The sequence below is a fragment of the Ambystoma mexicanum genome, chromosome 1q, assembly GCF_040938575.1.
Source record: "Ambystoma mexicanum isolate Mex_15411 chromosome 1q, UKY_AmexF1_1, whole genome shotgun sequence".
NCBI lineage: Eukaryota > Metazoa > Chordata > Amphibia > Caudata > Ambystomatidae > Ambystoma > Ambystoma mexicanum.
In genome coordinates this window covers 17727700-17751273 of record NC_090922.1, presented here as the reverse complement: position 1 = coordinate 17751273, position 23574 = coordinate 17727700, and the positions used below count along the sequence as shown (strand labels likewise).

General features: G+C 46.2%; 1 protein-coding gene across 2 annotated transcripts in view; it reads left to right on the top strand.

Annotated features, from left to right (window-relative positions):
- NCSTN (nicastrin) overlaps positions 1-23574 on the top strand; it is a 1205995-nt gene that overhangs the window by 39461 nt on the left and 1142960 nt on the right. The window lies entirely within an intron of this gene.

The following is a 23574-nucleotide window of genomic DNA, read 5'->3' as shown; positions in this document are numbered from 1 at the left end:
AAACAACAAATTAATAATAGAAAAAGACATGATAGAATACATCCTTAGACAACATATATTATGGGAAAATGAAGGTCATTTGATCATAAAAGTAGGCAAGGCTTAATCTAGGCGGGGGCCTAGAGTATCAATTTACAATTCGAGCTGCCCCTAAGGGGATATTTACATGTTCTAAGATAGGTGGGTAAAGTACTAAACCCGCAGCCCACTAGGACACAGTCACTAGATTGCTGCGAGCACCAGTCACTGAGGTCAATCCTGCGTGCAATCTTCAGGACTGATGTTCTAACTACTCCAGGTCCAGTTCTTTGATGTAACCAATCAAGTACCTTATTTTGCAGTGAGTCTCTAGATTCATTACCTTCCGCCTTCTCAACATTAGTTATCACAACGTTCCTTTGGTCCAAAATAAAAGATTTAGTACCCATATTGTTAATGCTGGGCATGTGTGCCTTCCTGGTGTGTAGGCTCCTAAAGGTCAGCTGATTGGTGTTGGGGCCTAAGGATTGTTTGGCAGAAATTTGATGAGGACTGGAGGTAGGCAAATCGAAGGCCTCTCGCGAGGGGTCACCCACCAAGCAGGGGGCAAGCAGAACAGTCTCCACCTGCCGAATCAAGCCTCAGGGGGTAGGCACTATATCAGCTGTTTGGCAGCTCTGGTGAACACCAAACTGGAGGGGAGTAGTTTGTGCAGTTCCTTCTCGATTAGGCTTCTTCCGGTGTAGTAGTGGTGGTATGGGCGTGTTAATAATCAACATCAATGTCTGAAAGTCTTCCATATTGGAGCAGGCTGAAATGTCCCGCAGCATCTGCTCCTTAAAAAGACACCAAGACTCTGATGTCTTGAGGTCGGCAGCCCCCCTATCTATGCTTACTGCTGAATCACCCTCCGCCTGGTTCCCATTAGCGGATTGTTGGGGAAACCCCAGATGTACTCCATCGGTGTGTGACTTTCAGCGTTGAAGGACTCCTTATTTATGGGAGCAGACCCTTTGCTCACTCCTATCTCAGAAGTTTTATCGGCTTTTGGCTGTAGGAACATCGGTATGCGTGGGGAAGCGCATATAGCTTTATTGTTAGGTGCGTCATTCTTAAACTCGTTCAGCAAACACTGGGGTGTTTGTGTCGCAGACCAGCTCAGTTAATTTGTTATCAGTTGGTTTGTTTTAGTGAGTGTGCTGATGCTCTTTGGGGTGATTGAGTTCACACTGATTTTAGTGTACGTGGTGAACAACGGATCTTGTATGCGGTTGTCACTATTGATTGTGTGCAGACTCTTCCTGAGTGCGGGAGACTATAGTAGTGTTGGTGTGGGTGCTGAGTTTTGGCACATCACTGGTGAATGGGTCTGTTTAGTGAGACTGTTGTGACTGCAATCCTTTGTGATTGTGCAGCCATGCCAAAGCTTTTGAGACCGTGTTGGTTAGAGTTTAAAGGCAATGAGTTTGCCCAGTGATGAAAGTTGTCCCACGTCATTTGGGTGCTGGGTTGATAAGAATGTGGCATTGAGGTGCTCACAGTTGAGTAGTTGGCAACATGCTGTGGGATGGGATCCTAGTTGCCATTTTATAGAGGTAATTCTTTGACTGAGGTCTGCCCATGTTGGTTGGGTGCTAGGTGTGGTTTACTGTGGCATTGAGGTGCTCACTGCTGAGTAGTTGGCAACATGCTGTAGGATGGGATTCTAGTTGCCATTGTGTAGATGTTTGCCTTTGACTGAGGTCTGCTTTGGGCAAAAAAATGTATTTCTTTATTTTTCCATCTCAGCAGTATGGTGTGACACCACCACGTTTATGCTGTTGGCTTTTAGTTGGGTTGGCGCCAAGCACTTGTCCACCACAGTCTGGGGTGTTGTTTTTGGTTTTGCAGGTTGTAGGTTTGTCTGGCCAACAAATCTGCATGTAGAGATTAGTATAGTTGCTGCCTTAGGGCGCACTGCGGGTGTTGATGTGTTTCGGTTTTGCCATCCTGTGTTGGTCTGTGTGTTTGTCTCCATCTGAATTGTCTGCATTTTTAGATTGTGTGTAGTGTGTTTGGTCTGTGGTATATTTTTTTTTTTAAGGGTGATGGACATACTAGTGTGGAGACTGATGGATTGTTAGTTACGCCCTGGTTGTGGGTCTCGCATGTGTGTCAGTGCTTCTTGTTTGGGCAGTTGTGCTTCGGGCAGGCAGCCCTAAGACCACTCTGTGGCAGCAAGTGGTAAAAGGTGTTTTGGTTTAATATTTTGAAGGCACAGTGTGGTTTTTGGTTGGCCCTCGGGCAGGTTGGTACTTGGTTTGGCAGCCATGAATGGAAGGTGTTTGGTAGTTTGTTTCTACTGGTTGGTGTGTAGTTTGGTTGGCCCAGGTGAGTCACTGGTCTGTTAGTTACACCTTGTTGGGTCGGTATCTGCTCTTAATTGTGCCCATGTGTGAGTTTGGTTAGTTGGGGAATGTGTGGTATGTTTTGATGGTGCGTTTTGAGGTACACGTTAGGTTCTATGTTTGGTGAAGAGGTGGTGAGGTATCTTGTTGTGTTTTGGTTGTGAAGGGAAGGAAGTGTTATTAATGTAGCAGAGTATGTTGACTGGACCTGAATGTTGGCAGTGCTTGAGTGATGTCAGTGGCTGAGTGATGTCATGTGTGGAATGGTGGGTGAGTGGAATGTTGTTAGATGTGAGTGTTCCACCCTAGACAGTTGGAAACCATGTAGCCGGGGTCGTGGGAGCCAGTGGGCTTCATCCCTGCTCCTGACCTGTCCTGTCAACATATGTATCTGTTTTATGTAACTAAATAAAGTATGAAGTACTGCCTTATCTGAGCTGCCAGGACAGTACCAATAACTTTGTCACCTGCATGACAGAAGTTCAATGCTGGAGGAACTGCAACTGTCTGAAATGTAATGCTACTAACGCATGTTTTTTTATTGTATGGACCACAAGAAAGCATGCCTAACACCATAGAGCTAGCCCCCCCCCTCCCCACCCGCTTTCCTTACCCAGTGGTTTGAAATTTTGGAATTCTTCTGAAGAAATATCTGCATCTGATTCATCACATAAATTAGGTTACATAATCTGCTTTTTTCAACTCCAACTTCTGAAGGGATTCTGCATTATTTCTCGTTTCACCACCAAGTAAACAATATTAGTGCATATATTGCAGAGTGGATTATGGGAACTCTGATTTTTTTTTTCGGGGACTTTCCACCTTTGTTGTTAACCAGTGTCAACATGTGGCCAATCCAGAGAACTTGCCCCTTCTCAACAAGGGGGAGCCACTCCCTTTGGGACTAGGGTGATGAGCCTGCTACACGATATGGGTCAGGGTAAGCAGGATTCCACTGGGGTTGCCCCCCTGGGGACAGGGTATGCCCAAGGCAGGGCTCCATCCCACCTCCCTTCCAAGACTTGAATGTGTATTGGTTATATGGGCATTGAAGATGTTACAAATGTACCTTGCCCTTTTAAGGTGGATGGCTTGGTTACTGACCTGTACTCGTGCTCACCTGCTGAAGAGGCCGGTGACCAATGGACTTCTCTTTTTTTACTCCAGGGAGGAATTTAAAGCCAGGGTACATTTGGGCGACTTGCTCCCTTTCTTACGCTTTCACGCTCCTTCTTTCTCTTTCGCTGTCTCTCAAGTAATGTCTTTAAATCTGTCTCTTATGTCCGACATGCCACAATGTTCAAAATGCCACAGCCCGTATGCTGATGACAAGATCAGTGGCGTTTAAAGTCTAAAAATCTACTTTAAGAATATTTAAGAAATACAATCCAACATCTGCTGACTGTCCCTGCTATGAACGAATTGGTGGCAAAGCATTGGCTACCAGTCAAAAAATAAATTGCCTTCAAAACAATGTGCATAACACGCACTGCAATCCACGGCCTAGGAGAGGAATTCATACAAAAGAAAAGGACCATCTACTAGCCAACTAGAACACTCTCTGATCCATCGCCGACATCCGCCTAGAACCTAAACCATACACAAGGAACAAACTTGACGGATCAACATTCTCTTGCCTAGCCATAAAACATTGCCACTACCTCCCCAGAGAAATGCAAACCATGAAGGACCACCTACAATTCAGAACTTCTAAAAACCTGGCTCTTCAACTCAGAGCGGGCTGAAAACGAATGTACATCACCTACGCCCCATGAAATGAACACACAACTGAAAAGGACTGAAGAGTAGCCCTGATGAAGTGCAGGGAAATGGGCGTCTGTAGGTTGAAGGAGGCCCAAGTGTACCTGTCCCGATAGAGGGTCAAACCGGAAACGGGATGGAGAAATGGGCTCGACTGAATTGACCCTAGATAAAAAGGGGGGGGAAGAGGGATGTCTCGCTTGAGGAACCCGTGGGGGTGGTGGTTGCTGAGCACCAGGGTGAGCTAAGACGGAAGGATATGGGCAGCTCTTGGTCTGAACACTGGGGTGGAAAGGTACTGCTACTGAATAGTCTGTTAAGACCCACTTATCTGCTTGCAAAATAGCAGTGTTAAGTGTAGCCACCAGAATATATGGCAGGTAAAGGGACACAGGCCCCAGTTAGTCAAAACAGTGGGGCTAGTATAGGGTACAACCACTAACCAACCCTACTAAAAAAAACTCACCCTTCTGCATACACCTCTCAAACTCTGAACTGAACGCAACCACATCCCTACAGCACCGCAAACCACAGAAGCACATTGTGTGTAGACACATAAATACCCAATAAATCAATACAAATAAACGTCACCACACTGCAACAACAAAACAAACCACACATAGACTCGCACAACAGTACATGATGGCTACCGATCGAAAAATACACCTACGCTCGGAGAACAGTGGAAACCAAACTGAAGCTGCCAACAGCACATCATAGCTCCCTTCCTCTTTCTCCCGCTCAGTCCTACTAACTTTCACCCCCCTTACCTTTTTGCCTTACATATCCGCCAGAGCGCCAAAGGAACATGTGGGTGGAGACAGTGCACAGTACAATAACCTAACATAGTTGCGGTACAGAGGCAGGGAAGGGGCCGATGGCATGAATGACGTGCTCCTCACATTTCTACGATCTGGAGGCGGGCAGGGGCCGACTGCATGAATGTTGTTTTCATTTGCATTTCGACATGCTTGCCCAGGAAAGCTGCAGCTTTCGAAGGCTAATGATGCCTTTGTGTGTGGCCCAGGAAGTGGGTGGGACTGTGTGGTTCCACTCAACATCCGTGGTGCCAGAGAGTCTAGGTGTGGCACGTGACGGAAACCAACAGTTGTCCTTGATTGGACAACTACTTGCTGTTTGACCTGTGCAGATCCTTACCATTGGTGGGCTTGGACTTGCTTCCAGGCTGGATTTTGGAGAGGAGGACTCCAGCAGCCATTTCTTCAGATCAGCGTTGGAGCCAAGAATCACTGTTAGAAGAACAGGCGACTAAAGATCTGAAGAGGCCCAACATTTCTTCCTGCGTCTGGCCCTGTGAAGCCGTGCCCGGCTACCTGATCTATGAAGGCCCTCTGCAGCGCTTCAACCTCTGGACTGGTGGGACCAACCGGTCTCTGCATGCTCTCGAGGATCCACCCCTCTTTCAGAAGTGTACCTGGACCACTCAGTGTATAGACCTGCACTCCAGCGGGCTACCTCACTATAACCGTCGCCGTTCCGGATTTGCAGCCTGAGCTTTGGTGGTCGCCAGATTGTGGTATAAGTCGCTTTCCTTCCTAATTTCAGCCTGCCAGTTTCAAGGGCTCCTCCTCTGGAAGGACCTCTACAACCAGCTGGATCTGTGCATTCTGCCTTTCTCCATTCCGATGGGTTGCACTTTGCTCCTGGACCCGACCGGAAGAATCCTTGCTCCTGGGCACGTCACTGGAACCAACGGCAGCAAATCTAACCTCCAGTGAACCCCCCCCCCCGCCTCCCTCCCAGTCAACCCATCCATGCTCTGGGCAAATCGGATTGTAGGGGTAGGGGTAAGTAAACTCAAAGCATTTGTCTCCCCTGTCCTCCAGGATAACATTGAGAACAACTCTATATGTATCCTTCCATTCCACTGCTTTTTGGACATCACACCTAAGCAGTAAAACCTGAAAGATAACTCGTTTACATAGCCAGTAACTTTGTTCCATCTCTTCTTTTGAACAATTGCCAACACAACTAACTTACCAGATACATTCTGGGCAGAAGCTTTGTGACTTTTGGGCACAAGGCCCCACTCGTCTTAGGGATTGGATGGCTGAAGCTAGAGAAACACTTGTGACTTGGCTCTGTCTTACTAGATCACCTACTTACCTTCTTATATTGATTTGTTGTTGAGTGCATTTTAAGAACATATGATGACTGTATATATTTTATTAGCAAGTGTTGTGTGATCTTATCACCTGCTTGATTCGTGTGTGTGTTTTGGCCTAGAATAAATACTCTATATACTCTGAGGAGCCAGGAATGAGACTTGGACACAAGGGGGGCTGGGGGGTGGGGGGTCACGGTTTTGGTCAAAGACTTTTATTAAAAGAAAAGGGGTTTTGGAAATGCCTCTCTGTCCTTGCTCCAAGAGGTGTTTCCCTTCCTAAAACCAAAACTAAGGGTCAGTCAATGTCAGAATGTCCAAAGCAAAACTGCCCCGTGTACAAATACTATTCTGGCCCTCACATTCTAACAACATTAACTCGAAGGTGAAAAGGGTAATGTCTTTGGCTTTGAGTGCTGTATAAATGTTCAAAATGAAAATGCATAACTCCAACACAAAAGTTTCAGAAAGATAAGTGTTCTTTGTTCCAGGGGGTGATTTCCTTCCCCTGGATTTCTCTTCACTCTGTTTTATATTCAAGAATATCAGTTCCTTTAAGTTTCCCTTGATCAACAACACAACTGGTATGCAAAACAACTTGGCTGTTAGTCTGTATTTTGTTTGGATACCTGGTGTACTCTCCTGCCAGATTTTCTCTCTTCTTGAACATGTTTCCACAGCCTTTTGTTAGTCCTGATGCATCCTTTTCAGAACCTCCGTGGATACTGTATATTACACACTGTTCAACCTGGTGATGCCTGGTGTGCTTTCCTGCCAGGGCATTTCTTATATCCACATACTTTCAACTTGCATATGCCCGGCATACTCTCCTGCCAGGACTTCTTTTATAAGTGTACTGCATACACTCACAAACCTCACAGTCTCTTATTCTTATTCTATTTTGCCTTTTCAGGAAATGTTCACTTATTCGATCTCTCTCATTTACTTCATTCACGTTTGTTCGGTTTTGGCAGGGCTGCCAATATGCCCTGGTGTCCCCTCTTCCCTCGGGTGGACACACTGGCTCTTGCTGGTGTATGTTTCTCTTGCTGCAAGCTGGTGGTGGTCTCTTGGGGTTTCACTCCTGTTTGGGTAGTTAATGGAGGTCCCACGGATAAAGAGGAGTTCGAATTGTGCTCCCCATTTTGGGGAATGAGGTGACAGCAATGTTGCAAATTGCCACAAATATGGTGTAGTTAATGTGAATGGGTTAAATGTTACTGTTAGGGTTATTTGTGTAAGATGATACATATTTAGATTTTCAGGCGCTCAGCAATATAATGGAAACTTTGTTGATATGATATAGCTACAATATAAATGCATGGAGTGTCACTCAGCCTTAATGAGCAGCAAGGGGTTCAACATGCGCATGCAAGATAGAAGGTTGTGATGAGGGGACACACACACACGCACACGCACACGCACGCACACGCACACACGAACACGCACACACGAACACGCTCACGCACACACACACACACGAACACACACACACGAACACACACACACGAACACACACGAACACACACACACACACACACACGAACACACACACACACACGAACACACACACACACGAACACACACACACACGAACACACACACACGAACACACACACACACGAACACACACACACACGAACACACACACACGCACACGCACACGCACACGCACACGCACACGCACACACACGAACATGCACACATCGACCCCCCCCCCCCCCACCACCCCCCTCAGTTTGGGATAGTTGGGACATATGGGGGATATTATGAATAGATGATTCCATGTACCGTGTGTCCCCGTATTGTGGGGAGTTTGTGTGAATCACTGAAGCTTGGATCAGCGAGGTGAAACTTTGAATGGCCAGGAAAAAGGCAGCCGCGGTCGATTTTTCAACCAAGCCTGTTTTATGGCCTGCTGCTATTGTGAAAGAGAGATGTCATCTTTGTAAGTAGTTGGGAGCCTGTTATTGAACGACTGAGGGATTTCGGCCACCTGGTAGGGCTGGTCTTAAGGGCCGTACAATTAACCTGATGCAAGGGTTGCTTGCACGGAAGCTGCACCAATAGATCATGGATTTTTAATTGAGTTGTCGGGGTGTAGAGGTGCAGGTGGACACATCATCCCTAGCTCCCGTCCCCTCACCTCCATCATATTGGAACAGCAGGAGAGGAGCCCTATGTGGGACACCCGAGAGAAAAAGATGAATGCCAGACTCTTGTTGAAATCAATCAAGCTACCTCAGAGACAGACCAGGGCTGCAGAGTCGGGAGACGCTGGAAAAACAGCTTTGTGTGAGGAACAATGAGGAGTTTATTGGCCTTGGATCAAGATGCCACATCAAGGAATAATTGCTAGGCATGAAGAGAGTCAAGAGGATAAGCCATGTACATAAGACCTATTTCTCTTAAATTAAGCAAAGAAGAAAACATCTGCAAGTGTCAAGTATTGGATAATTGAAGATGCAAAAAGCAGTAATGACACGCAGCCTAATTGAATCAAATAGCAGTAAATAAAAGGTCTAAATGAACAAATTCGTGGTCCCCTCACATGTGATTCAGAAGTCTAAAACAAGGGCTATTCATTAAGCTCTAGATGAAGATAATGATGTAGATACACTCCCTTGAAAGTCCCAGAACAGAGAACAGGCTGCAAGTTCAACTATTAAGAAGAAGCCTTGGCTTTGGGCCTGACCGATGAGAGATGATCGACTAATTGGGCAAGTGGGTAGTAGTCTGACGTTTTGCTTTGCTTACGTGTTGCTAACAAGCCGAAATTCCAAGGTTGGGAGAGAATGCCAACCAAACTGAGGGTCTATGTAGCAACATGCTATACAATGTTGCACAGGCCAATCCGCTTCTGTTAATCTGCTATAATCTGTATAATCTATATTATATGTATTTAGAGGTGGTTCAATGTGTGCCTACTAGAAAAGGGGCATCCAGTGATATTACTAATACATATGATATGTAGGTATATATGTTCCCTTAACCAATCCCACCCTTCAATAGGTTTTATAGTTTGCCACATAGTATGACATTTTAGATGACGCATATCGAGGTATAAAGCCTCTGTATATTCGAAAAAGTGTGAGTGCATGGACAAGAGTTTATTTTTCGCCAGATTGCTCTCCTTTATTTGAGCTGATAATAAAGTAGTACTTTGCCATATTCTTTGAGTCTGTTTGGTTATTTGGGTCCGAGATCCTTATTGGTAATTCCATCAAACACACGAGGCGCATGAAGGTGCTAGAAAACAAGGGTGTGGGTTGGGACCATGTAGGCTGGAATGGTAAATTGCATAGGGTAGAATGAAACAACATGGACACCAACAAGTTTGGGCGATTTTTAAAATCAGCAACAATAGATCAAAAGTAAGTTTTTTTCTTTTTGTTCCCCTCCTCTTCACATCGATAGAATTTCTATAGAATGGCTTTGTGCGTCCCAAGTAGGGGTAAAGTTTTCCAACCAGATGCAACCTGTAATAATTGAAACTGTTCTAAGTTGTTTAAACTGTGTAACTAGGAGTTGGGCCTATGATCCAGAGAGGGGTGTAGTGTAAATATGAAACATGTAATTATAAGTTTAAAGAGGATGGTGCGGTTACATTGTATAGGTTTCACCAATCATGTGCGCGGGGTTGACTTCATTACGAAACCTGTGGAAGTGTTTTAACTGTTGCAATTTGTAAGCAAACATGCACTTGCTCTTTAAGTGGTGGGTATATGTTGGGTTAAGTGTTCAAAGGCCTATTCCTTCACATTTTCTTTCATCCTATGCTTCTCTGTCTTCCGCACATCTGGTTTGCATCCCTCTGGGCTTTAGTGGCGTAGATGCTGCCTTTGAGTACCTGCGAATGCCCAGAAGCCTTCCGCTTTTTTCTGGCGTTCTTGCAGTTTACTCCCTCTTGCAGTCCGCTCCCTTCTTCCTTGTCGGCAAGCCGTTTGGCTCCATGGACACTGCTTCAGCCCCATGGTTCGATGGTCTGCACCGAGAGAAGCGGCATTCTCCATCTTGCTTCTGCCTGTCAGCTGGTCTGCCAGTTTAAATCTCCCAGTGTCAGACTTGTTCCTGTAACAACTTAAGCGCAGCATGCGCTTCTGGCTTCCAGTAATCTTCATTACTCTGCTTTTCTTCTTAGTAACAGCACTTGCATTTTTAGGGCAATGGTTGTCCGTTTCTGATGCCTTGCAGGCAAAGTCTAAAGTGGTGTTTTCAGTGATCTTAAAAGGCAAGTAATTTCTTGGGAAGTTGTATGCAGAGTTTGAAAAGATGCTTTCAGGAGTCTTGAAAGACAAGTCAGATTTTAAAGACTTGTATACAAATCCTGTGAGTGTTTTCAGTACCTTTCCTAGGTGGGTTTGTTTCTTTGTTTATTTATTTGTAATGCGCACCTAACCCGGAGGTAGCAGGGCACAGCAAGAGGATTGTATAGCTTAGGTTAGGGTGAGAGGAGGCATGACAATATGCATTTAATGCATGGGGAATGTCAGGAGTATCCTTACAAGAGATTGGGGGTACCATGTTTCGTCCGATGACATGATGCCCTCCCGAGGGCTGCCTCCCCCATGTGATCATCTCTTATATTGCCGCCCCCAGGGTCAGGATCAGGTACTCTCTCCTGAGAACGGCATTGACTGATCTCCATTTCCACCTTGATTGCATTTTGGCTAACCTCTCAGTGCTCCCCTGTTCACCATAACTAGGTTGGCCTGCTAAAATCTGGCCATTGGGCCTGATTCTAGAAATCCATCTTAACACTGATTGGTTTTTGATGACTATTGTGGTCTGTCCATTTGTTTAACACATTTTCCTCCCTACTTTTTAAAAATCTATGATGTGTTTAGCACTTACCTGTTAGGAATTGTCTATTCTATTGGAAGTACTTGCTGGTTACGAATTGTCTAGTCTAATGGATAGCATTTGTTCAACCACTTACTGTTTTTTTAATATACTTGCTGTGTATTTGTAGACCTAGTCAAGGGACATATTCCAGAAGGTCTAAACTTCTGGAACACATATACTGTAAAAATATACTATTTTATTATGTCATGTTATTTTGTTTTATATGTTGTGAGGGGCCCTAAATGTGAGGCAAATAACTTTGTGAAGGATTTTCAACAAGTGCCATTTTATTAAATAAAAAGGTTGGATAAACTCCTCGCTATCCCTACCCTGATGAGGATTTCCCTGCCTACAATAAACTAAACACTCTAGCAAAGGATATCTGTCCCTCACACTCATATATATAACACATCAATAAGGTAATATGTATGGCAGTTCACAGGCAACAAGAAAATATGTATATCACAGTTGAATCAGTAATATGACAACAGTCTTTACTTAATAATCTGAGTGAGTTCCCCTTCCCCAGATTTAAGCAGGTCTCTGCTCCACAGTTCCAAAAAGAAATGAAGAAATCCTGGTTGATGCCAACGTTCCCATACAGTCTTGGACAACAAAGTTCCAGCACTCCATTATTTCAATAAAGAAAACAGAAGATTCTTTCTCTTCCTTGAGCAAGAGAAAACTTCAGAATTATCCTCTTTGCATAAATAATATTTTTTTAGTTCATCAATAGCAACAACAATTGTCTTTGCAGGATGATTTGCCACAACTGAGTATTTCTGAAGAAATGTAATTACTCTACAGCAGTCTTACACAGTTCTTTCTTCAGCAGCACATACAACATAAATCGTCTTTGTCAGGAGCACTTTACAGCACATCATTAACTTCTACCTGATTTACTCCCATGCCAGGCCTAATACTTGAAGGGTTTACCATCCGGGTATACTCCCTTGCCCGTACAGCGTTTCACAAATAGTCTGTGCTTCTATGGTGAAAGACATCTTGGAATAGCTTTACAACCGCTTCACAATGTTCAGTATTTTGCCATATTAAACGTTTAGCAACTCTTCAGGGAAAACACGATTCATATTGGTGCTCTTTCATACTCCTCTGCAAATTATGCTCCTCTCCTTCGAATAACCTTTTTCAGAAAGGCAGCCTTTTTGCCACTCTCTTTTCCCTAGTGCACCAGTAACCAAATACTGACAAGGATAGAGTCTTAGTCTGTTTCTTCCTTGGCTTTGGCAATGTGTGTTTATACCAGCTGTGGTTCTGTTTCTCAAAAGGTTCCATGTCTTAAAATCGCGTCAAAAATGGCTGTGGATACAAAATATTGCGGCAAAGATGCTGTGGTTTTGCCGCCACAATCCTGTAAAGGATGCGGGGGACACACCTGCAGCCCCCCGCTTTCTTTAAATGGTATAATGGGGTACACCTTTACCGGGTCAAACCACGGCATTCTTGCCACAATTCTTTTTGTACCTGCAACATTTTTGCCTGATACCTCTCAAAATATGAGCAACAAACTGCACAACCTTTGTACCTGTCATTAGTCCCCTTCACCTTTGGCAATGTGTTGGGTTTCAATTGCCTGGGTTTTAGGCTCTCTTGGCTTGGGCAATGGCTGTATGCATTAGCTTTTAACAAGAACACCCCATCAGGCTGCTAGTCTCTCCAAAAACTCACATGCTTAAAGTGACAGTCAAATTTAACAAATGTGACTTTTTGCTGCGTTCTGTTAGTTCGGAATTCAAAAGTACTTCTAAATCTTTTTCGCAATTGCTTCTTAGTGGTTAAACGCCTGCCACGAGCATGCAAGTGGTCTCTGAGCACTCCGGGGGTCACTATAAACTGGTGAACTCACCGGATAAGGCTTGTACGTCTAGTCCCCTCGCTGCTCGCAGTTGTTCTGCTTCTGCGGCTCCTTGCGACGTGGCAAACAGCTACCTCCGATCTGCCTGTGCCACTCTAAAATGGAGCTTCCTTTGCTCTGGAAACTCCATTGTGTTCGCCATCCACCGGAGACAACCTCTTGGAAGGAAAGCTTCCCGCTGCACAGCCTCTACAGTGTAGATTTCTGGAGGCACAGACTTTCTCAGGACCCACTACTGTTTTCTGCTTAAGTGGTCGCAGCATCATCTTCCTCCTCCAGCTTCTGTGTTGGCATACACAGATTACACTGCTTCATGTTTTTTTTGTTTTTGTTTTTACTTTATTTAACTTGCACAGCATTGCTTAACCATACATTGCACAGAGCGTTATTTCCAACAACATTATTCGGGACAACTTAGTATACATATTATTCACAGTACAGTTGCTTCACCAAACTCCCCCCATACTTTTATTCATCAAGTACTGACGAAAGCCTCCCCATATGCCCCTCGGTCGTCCCGACGGAGGCATCCGACTGGTGTACAGTTCTTCCTTATCATTTGCCCAGGTCATATCTCCAAGCCATTCCTCAATTGTGGGGGCTACTTTACTCTTCCACCTCATTAATATAGCCCTTTTAGCTAACAGTCCAATATTTATCAATTTACACTTTAGTGGATCTGTTCTATGCACATAGCCCAATGTACATGTTGTGTGCTCCCATACTACGGGCTGGTCCACCATCTCCTCTAGCGCGCCACATACCTTGTCCCAATATTCCAACAGATCCCCACTTGACCACAACATATGCATTATATCAGCATCCACTTCCCCACATCTATTGCACTTCCCCTCAGCAGTAATATACATTCTCCTATGGCGGGCTGGGGTAAGGTGCACTCTGTACAGAATCTTAAAGTGTATCAGCCTATACCTAGGGTTGAGTGATATCTGCTTCATCAGTCTGCATAACTGCAGCCATTGTGCATCAGTAAAAGTAACACCCAGGTCCTTCTCCCAGTCCCATTTCATGTCGTTGTTTGTACCCCCCTCGTTGTCTGAGCTAGTTTATATAGCGCTCAAGCAGACTCCTTTATTGTAAAAGGGAATATTATGTAATTAAGACTCTAATGGGAATCCGGCTCTTGTGGGAATTTGGCCCACAACTGAACGGAGTCGGGAGTATTGAAGTTTCTGAAGTGGGGTGTCCCCCATGTGTACCTTAATCACGTCCCAGGTTACAAATAGGCCTTTATGGAACAAGTCACCCAAGTTCATTATGCCCACTCCTCGCCAGTGTGCAGCCAGCACTGCGTCCCTTAATGGGTCCAGATAAATCACGCCCCCAACTGGCATATCTTGACTGTACATTAGAGTATTCTTGGGATGATTGACTAGCCTCGACCATGCCTGCTGCGTGACTAAGACGGGGTACAGCTGGTTACCATTCCCCTGCTTTCCTACAGCCACCCCGTGCAGCACGGGCGCCTTTTCCTTCCCCTGCCTCTCTAATTCCACATATGGTGTGTGTGGTCCTCCCTCCATCCAGTGCACTGCATAGTATGCCTGAGCAGCCAGGTAATATAACTCCAGGTCATGGGCTGCCAGCCCCCCTCGCTCATATGGTAAAGTGAGGCGCTTCCAATGGACCCTTAGCTGACACTTCCATACAAATGAGGAGCACGCTCTGGTTATTTTAGTGAAGAAGGCTCTGCCAGGCCACAACGGCATATTGCTGAAGAGATAAAATAACTTATTTTCATTAGTGCCACTCGTCCCATCAACGAAATAGGTAGCTGATTCCACCGCTCTAGTTTAATACACATGGCATTGACCACTGGGTCATAATTAAGGGAATGTACAAGGGTCACCAAATGAGTAATCGCGACTCCAAGGCATTTTACATGCTGGGGGTGTGCATAGCAGTCCGAACAGGTTATTAGGTTCAAGCGTATTGTCCGTCAACGGAAAGATCTGACTTGTTGCTGTTCAAACAGAGACCTGAATATTTCCCAAACTCTTGACCCCCATCTAATATCCTCTGCAGGTATTTCCTTGGAACCCTTACATACCTCATAATATTGTCTGCATATAGCATTATTAATTCTACCTGCCCAGCGATGTTGATACCAGCCCGGGCATGCCGAGCCCTCATGAGATCCGCCAGGGATTCTATCACCAGTGCGAACAGTAAAGGCGAGAGCCGGCATCCCTGCCTGGTACCTCCCGCTAGCGTTAAATATCGATGAGAGCACCCCATGGGCGCACACCCTGGCATACGGCTTTGTATATAGAATTTGCACCCACTTTATGAAGTTTGGACCAAACCCATAGTTATGTAGAACCCTAAACAAAAAAGGCCAATATACTGTTTCGAATGCTTTCTGCATATCTAAGGACACAGCAACCGCCTCAGCGTCTTGTGGTATCCTCGCCATTATATTATATATCCTCCAAATGTTGGATGCTGTCGACCTTCCCTGCACAAATCCCACCTGATCCTCATGCACCATGTAAGGCATTAGCGGATTAAGTCAGGAAGCAAGTTTTTTCGCGAATACTTTCTCGTCTGTATTGATGAGGGATAGCGGTCGATATGACCCGCAATCTTCTGGTGGCTTTCCAGGCTTTAATAACAGGGTAATGACAGCTTTGCGCATCAATTACGGTAGGATGCCAAGTTCAAGTGCCTCAGTCCACACTGATAAGAGACTGGGAGATAACGCATCTATGAATTCCTTGTAGAACTCCACTCCCAACCACCCGAGCACGGGGTCTTCCCTCCCGTTAACTCTTAATCGCTTCCCTAATCGCACTCCACGTTATAGTTACCCCCAGTGCATTACAAGCTTCTGCCGTCAGCAATGTCGTAGTTATCGTAGATAAATATTCATCAATCTCGTCACTTGTAACCACACCATGGGGTGAGTAGAGGCTCGCATAGAAGTCATAAAACACCTTGCATACTTCTTCCACTTTATTGACCACCACTCCGTCCTTCCTGGTAATGCATGGGATGTTCGCGCTGCCCCCCTCGGAATGGGCCATCTGTGCTAGGAGCTTCCTTGGTCTCTCCTGCTCCCCGTACCTGCTCCCGCTGCTGGCCTATCAAAGTAACGCAGCTCTCTGTCTGCTGCATCATGGTATTTGTCTAATTGCGTCTTTATGTCTTTGCTAATGTGTTGCTATGGGTTCTTGGCATATTCTACTTGTAATTGCGCTAGTGAGTTTTCACGCCTCTTTATTTCTCTCCTGATGTCGCAAAGTACCCCAAATTCGGTCGACATCGCGTCCCCCTCATATATACTTAAAACGCCTGTCATAGAACAGCCTGCATACCCACTGACCCTTCGTTATTTTCTAAGAAATCAACGATGTATTGTGCCATACTTGTCCGGAAGACAGAATCCAGCAGAGATGTAGCCTTGAAGCGCCACTGTGACTGATGGGGCACTCCCTCCGGGAATGCTGAGCGAGAGCAGCATGGGAGAGTGATCAGGCAGAGTTCTGGGCAGTATATGGTTCTCGGATATCCAACTCACCACCCTGTGTGATGTCAAACAAAGGTCTATACGTGAGTGCATATAATGCGCTGATAAATAAAAAGTGAAAGCCCTTTGTGTACTATGTAGCGTGCGGCAAACATCTTTCAGACCAAGATCTTCAATGTGTGTTTGTGTATTGTACATGCTGTGCTCGTTAGGGTTCTGGGTGCAGTGGATGGCGGTCTAGATCTGCAACAAGTATCGTGTTAAAATCACTGCCGCAAATTATTAATGCAGTAGGATACTTAGTACATTTTTTTAATATGTCATCATAAAACTCTGAATCGTCCACATTTGGGCCATATATATTCATCAGGAGGACTTCTGCACTTCCCAATTTCCCATGTACAATCACATATCTGCCGCAGTCATCACTTTCTGTCACATAGTGTGTGAATGGCAGTGACCTATGCACCAGGATCATGAACCCCGAGCTCTGGTAGAGTAAGAAGTGTAATAGAGATGATCTCCCCAGCCAGGGACAACCTTACGTGCCTGGTGGACCAGCAGGTGTGTTTCTTGAAAAAAACAGAAGCTTGGCCCCCTGTCTATTAACATATGCCATCACCTTACGCATCTTCATGGGGATACCCAAGCCCCTCACATTCCAACTCCATAACTTCACATCAGTCGAGCCGCTTCTAGCCGTCATCTCTCATATGCATCCGAGCATTCCACTTAACTCTGTGCCATCTCAACTAAATCATAATATGCTGTGCTCAACCTGTGCATTTTTAAAACTTTCACCCCAACTTCCCCCAAACCCATCCTCCGCCCCCCATAGTGCCCCAAACTTTGACTATGTTCCTCCCCATACCCTCAGTCCCCCCCGCACCTCCTTACCCTGCTCAACAAAAATGGGCACTCGCATGGGGGGCGAGTGCTACCGTGGTGATTGGAGATCCTGGCTCGTGTAATATTTAACCTTAGCTGAGCTTGTACCATAATGAGAATTTTAAACAAACGTTACCATGAACACGTTTGAATTACATAGTTAATAGCGTGATTCAGAAACATTCCACACACTAGGCACAATCACAGGTGCAATACCCAACCCTTCCAAACACGAAGTATCTTCCGGCAACTGCTTCTCCAGTAGGGGAATGTTGGCCCCCACAAATAATGCTGCCTCCTCTGGGAACGTGAAAAAGTAAGTCTCATTTTTAAATTGCATACGCAGCCTAGCCGGGTACAGCATAGCGTAGGGTATTTTACGCTCTTTCAGAAGCTTTTTAATCACAACAAATGTGCGCCTCTCCTGCTGTACCACCAGTGTATAGTCTGGAAAAGTACGAACAACGCTGGAACCCATCCTCCGATCCTGCTTCTCCCGTGTGGCCTTCAAAACTAGATCTCTGTATCTGTAGTTCATTAGGCGTGCAATTATTGGCCGGGAAAACCCACCCGGTTTAGGTCCTGGCATCCGTGCCTTATGCACCCGCTCCAGTACAAACATTTGCGACCAACCAAGGTCCCCCAAAAGATCTTTCAATGTTTCCTCCACGGCTGTCTCCATGGGGCCCTTCAGGGCATCCTCTGGCAGCCCTATGATGTGAACATTGTTCCTTTGCGACCTCGCCTCCGAATCCTCACACTTCAACTCAATACTGCCAAGACCTTTTGCCATGGATGTCACCGTTCCCTGTAGCGCCGCAATGGCGTGCTCTACTGTGCTAATCCGCGTTTCTGTCTCTGTGAATCGTTGCATAGCCTTTTCTAGCTGAGCCCGGATCACGGTGACATTGACAGTGATACTGTCTAGCACATCATTAATGGAGGCGAATCCCTGCTGCATAATGGCCAATGTCTCCCTGTCGGTCGACGGGAGGCGACGACAGGGTTACTTCTGTCGATACTTGACTGCTTGCCCCTTCGCTTCCAGCATCCACCTGCTTAGGGGTAGGCTTATCAAACTTGTTCATTGTACCACTCTTTTTGGGGGCGGCCCCCTTAGGCATATTGTTGCACCACTTGGTGCACTTTGCAGTGTGCAATACAGTGGGCTATACATTACTAATAGGTCAGGCTGCAGGGACTTCCGCCTCCTGGCAGCCAACTATACCATCTAACAGATGTCTCCTCAAACAATTTCTAGTCCTGTTAGCACAAGTTCCCAACAGGCCCACAAGTCACCGCTCTCCCACTCTGTGCCTGAGTTGTTCGACCGGCTGTACCCCTGTTTTTTATTTATGTGCCTAATTGGTATGCAGGCTACAGTGCAGCAAGTCAGCCTGAGCAACTCCAGTTGGGGAGTGGGGGGAGTGCTGGAGGGGAAGAATAGGGAAGCAGAGACAACTGGATACACAAGTTGTGCTGTTCCACAAGGTTCGCACCTCCATAACTTTGTTTTTCCACATTGGTCCAATGTGGAAAAACAAAGCCACCACCTCTTGGGGCGAAAACAGAGCGTCGCTTGCTCAGAAACACCATCCCCAAGTTCATATGCAGGCTGCAATATGATGAGCCACTTGTACTGTGGATCACTGTTGTCAGCCCTGCCCCAGAAGTGTAACTAAAAGCACTCCTCTAGCTCACTGAATGCGGCCCGCCTCAGCCCGGTAACAAGGAGGCAATTCTTCACGTGTTTTTCACCCTCTCAGCCAGGGCCCCTAGGCCGGGGCTTACCCGCCGGCAGGCAGGGGAGCGGCAGTAGTTAGGTGGCAGCAAAGGGGGTATTAGCTATATAACTGTCCTTGCGAGTGTGTATATGCAGGATCCAACAGTCCCGCGTCATCCGTCCTCGGCAGCAGCCCAGAGAATGAGAGCACTCAGCGTTCTCCAGCGGCTGGATGCAGTATGGGTGGTAGCCTCAGCATACCATGGGAGAGAGCCTCAGCATACGCTGCAGAGGCCTTTCCGCCAAGTCCGGGTCAACAGATGGCGTCCAGCTGCTCCATACTGGCGAATAACCAGAATTTCCACGACGCAATGTATTCATTGTTCACGGCCTGCTGAACAAAATTGTGTCCATGTCCGCTCACTAGAGCCTTTCCTCTTTCTCCACGCAACCTCCCAGTTGCTCAGTGCCTGCCGCCCAACACCTTTGGGCAGCAGCGGAGGCCAGGACACCTCTGCTGCCCTTGCCGTCTGCATTGCGAAGCCCCGGGTGTCAGTCGGGTCGATGTCGCTTGGCACCTCTTCTCCTCACACCGTCATGGAAGAGATGCAGCGGGTGCTGTCACAGCCCATCGTGGACTCCAGCAGCACAGGTAGTAATCGAGCAGACCGCTCTCGGCTCGTCCACGCTGCCTCCACACCTAGTCTTCACAGTCGCTGGGCTTCATCTTGGCTAACAGCCGCCGGGTTCAACCCTGTTGGGGAGTCCCCACCGCAACATCGGCCCGTTGCAACAGAATCGCCCTGCCTGGGCCCGCCAAACCTCGCAGACAATATCTCAGCCGGTACTGCAGCAATGCATCTGCTTTCTGGGCAGGTTGTGCCCACACCTTATGTAGCAATTAGCAATTTTCACAGCAAGCCCTCTCCATTTACTGCAGATTTAGTGCTGGTGATCTCACCACACACACAGAGCTCACACAATGGCTTCCATTCAGCAGATCGCGCAAAAGCGTCCCCCTAAACTGCTCTGTTGGTTCATACGACTCCGTCTGCTTCCTCTGCTCACTCGTGGCATGCACCTGAGGGGAACTTTTAAGCTTCCGAGGCTCCCTCAGGTGTGGGTCCTTTTCATTAATATGACCACTGTTCCTATTTAGCTCCCTTCTTCGTCCCAGTACTTGGGGAATAAGCGACAACATTAGTTTTTATCACTTCTTCTACTTTGCAATAAGCCATTAGAACATTGGGTTTCAGGAAAGTTAAATAAGGGGTCTCTCGTTCCTCCCGACCACCCCCAGGCTCGGGATCAGAAAGTGTCTACCTTTCCCTGACCACATGAGAAGGGTCCCAGGCCAGGTTTTCTGGGGTAATCCTTGCTGATTCATCACAATGTGTATTGGCCTAATTGTATCTGGGTTTTAGTTCACTCCATTCCTAAGATTGAAACCAGACTCTTCTTGCTAAGACTAGGTCTTTTTACAATCCTCATCAGGCTCCCTAACAGTGGCTATCGCTCATTTGAAAACCCTCTATTCCAAGTTGCCTTCTGCATTGTGCCTATAGACCACAGAAATTGTGCAATACCATCATAAAATAGTGTGGTGAATTACAGCTATGTCTTGCTGGGCAACCAACCCCTTTAGTTGGTATATGTTGAACTTTAAGTTACTCTTTCACAGTGAGCTTGGCCTGTTAGAGATGTTGAAAGGTGTTTCCATCCCACCTAAATTAGTCTCTGCTATAAAGAGCATCTGTACTAAAAGTGGGAGGTGAAACTCGTCACCCATTTGAAACTTGTTGGACATGTGTGTATTAGTGTCAAGGACTGGGCTGAAAGACCTGGAGGATAACGGACCTTCCTCCGGACTGCAACCCCACAAACGGACACAAAACACTGCTGGGAGGAGGAGTTTGGTAGAAAAGCAGAGGCGCAGTGCACAACTCTCCCTGTCTGCAGGAAAAACAACAAATGATCAGTGGGAATTCTTACCAACAAATACCACCTCCCTTCCCCCACAACAAATACCACCTCCCTTCCCCATTTCCCCTTATCTTCCCACAGAGAGGCTTTGGATGCTCCAAAAACCTACGTTTACCATCTACTCCACCAGGGTTGCTCGAGTCCAGAAAATGAAAGAACCTCCTGGTGCCAGGCCAGTCCACTAGGAGAGGCAAGAGGATCCCAGTGGAACGAAGGTTGAAACTAGGACAAATCCAAGCAAAGTATCTAGGTGGGGAAAAAACACAAAACTCCCAATGCAATCCAATCCATCTCCCGAGAGTCTGTCCACTCAGTCGCCATACGCCAGTAGGCGTATTCCAGGAACTAGATTTGGAGGAAGGGAGTCTCGTGGCAGTAGAGTATACTCCCAGGATCTCCTTTACAAATGGGCTCTGTTGCCTAGCGTTTGCTCTCCCGAGCCGTGTGCCAACCGAGGTCGCTGCTGCTTGGTGCCAAAAGAAAACATCACAGAACATCCGACATTAAGAAACTAACATTCAAGAACACCAAGCAAAATGGCATCCATCCCATCTAGCGGCTCGCTCGTTGCAACCCACGACTACTACAGAAGAACTCTGGGTTCTACTTCCAGTAACCGCTCCTGTGGTAGTGTTGAGTACTCTAGCGAAGTTATCCCCCACCACCCAGGTCTACCCAAAGCAGACCCTGGTCACTGGTGGGCTAGATTCTTCTTTGGGAAACCAACACATCCGGTCATGACAACGGTATCGGCGACCCCAGAGAATTCAGGAACATTCCGGGTGACCAATGGCGTGATCTCGTGCGGTCTGGCTCAAGAGGTGATGAGAAAGCGCCATGCCAGTGAGCCCAGCAAACCATCTGGGCCCCCGACGTGAACAGACCCCAGTGCATTCCCACACCGAGTCTGGTTGCAACTTTCAAGAATAATGCTAGGAGACGGCACCCATTGGCCATTCCCTCCCCCCACACCCAACCTACCCCTTCCTTCTTATTTTCATGGCTGCTTGATATGTAGGAGTAGTGTTGACGACCCAATTTGAAACCCCGTTTTTGTTTTGTTTGTACCACAAAAGTAACATTCATTATTTTTTCTAATTCGGCCGGAGGGGCCTTTGATTTATATGTGTTACAGACTAATAAATGTAAGCAGTCAAAAAAAAAAAAAAAAAGATGATTTGGAGGAGAGCCTGAGTCCGATCAATGGAGCCCACAAAAGTGCCACACCAGAGGCGATCCAACAGCTAAAAAACAAGTCTGGATCACAGTGAATTTCAAATGCACAGAAACCCTGCTCGCTCTGGCAAAGGTGTGTATGAGGAGTGTAGGGACACCGAAGAACAAACTTTACTTCCATGTTGGCAGTGAGCTCGCTCTGCTCAGCCTCTGATTGGCTGTACATCTGCTAACTGGATGATGCGACAGCAGCAAATGGTGTCAGGAGTTGTAGTGGGTCCTTTCGGATCTCTCTCCCAGGTGCCACAGCAATCTCCACCACTGTTGCGCCCTGCAGCGAACCGTGACAGTTAGCCCCGCTCCTTTTCTCACTGTATATTGATGCAATGGTCTTGTATTGATAGCTTAAAGGCCTTCTCCTTTACGGGCGATACTGTGTTAATATCTAAAACACCTAGGCATTACAGTCTGTTAAGGACATTTTCATGATGTGTCTCAGTCTAAGGGCCTGATTATTAACCTACATATGTTTTCCTGTCATAAGAGTTAGCTATCCCCTCTTAACTTACCCTTAGCAGGGGGGAAAGATTACTTGGGTGTAGGGATCCACAGCAATGTAATGTGGACAGTTCATGTGACCAAATGCTCTTTGGTTTTGGCAAGAAGAGAAGGCATTTACTGTCCCCTTAAATAAACGTTTAGGATGTAATGCTGTTGGACCAGCCAAGGAACTATTTTGGGATCCGGCATTGTCAGGGAAATCTGTAATTGTTGTAAATTGCATCATAAAGATGTGTTTTTAAAACATATCCTACGTCTTTTGCATAGCACCCTGAATAATGCCTTGTTATGGGACTTGGGTTACTTTGGAAACACATCACACCAAATACAGATCCTGTTACTGGATCAGAGTGTAGTGCTTAGTTGTATCCACTCCTTCTAGGAAAGGCCTACAAGATCTACAGCCCTACGATGACCCTGTTTTTGTAAATATTTATTTGTATGAAATGGATGCTAGGGGTTTCCGGAATTTTCCTTAACAAATGACTCATTAAGATCACCTAGTTTTAAGCAACATTATAGCTTATTGGTATATGAGGGAACTTATGTCTAATTCTAGACATGTCCGTCTTTTTTTTTTTATTACCTATTTGGTATATAATTATAAGAAATAATGAGCCTGATTTTGAGGCGTATTTGGATCTCATTGAGCCAATTTATGTGAGGTCATTCTGTATTGAATTCAGATTTGAACTAGAAGTAACAGGCGTCATTGTATCCATTGTCTGCACTAGAGAGGACATTGCTCACCTTTGTTTTTCTGACTGGTACGAGTCCACA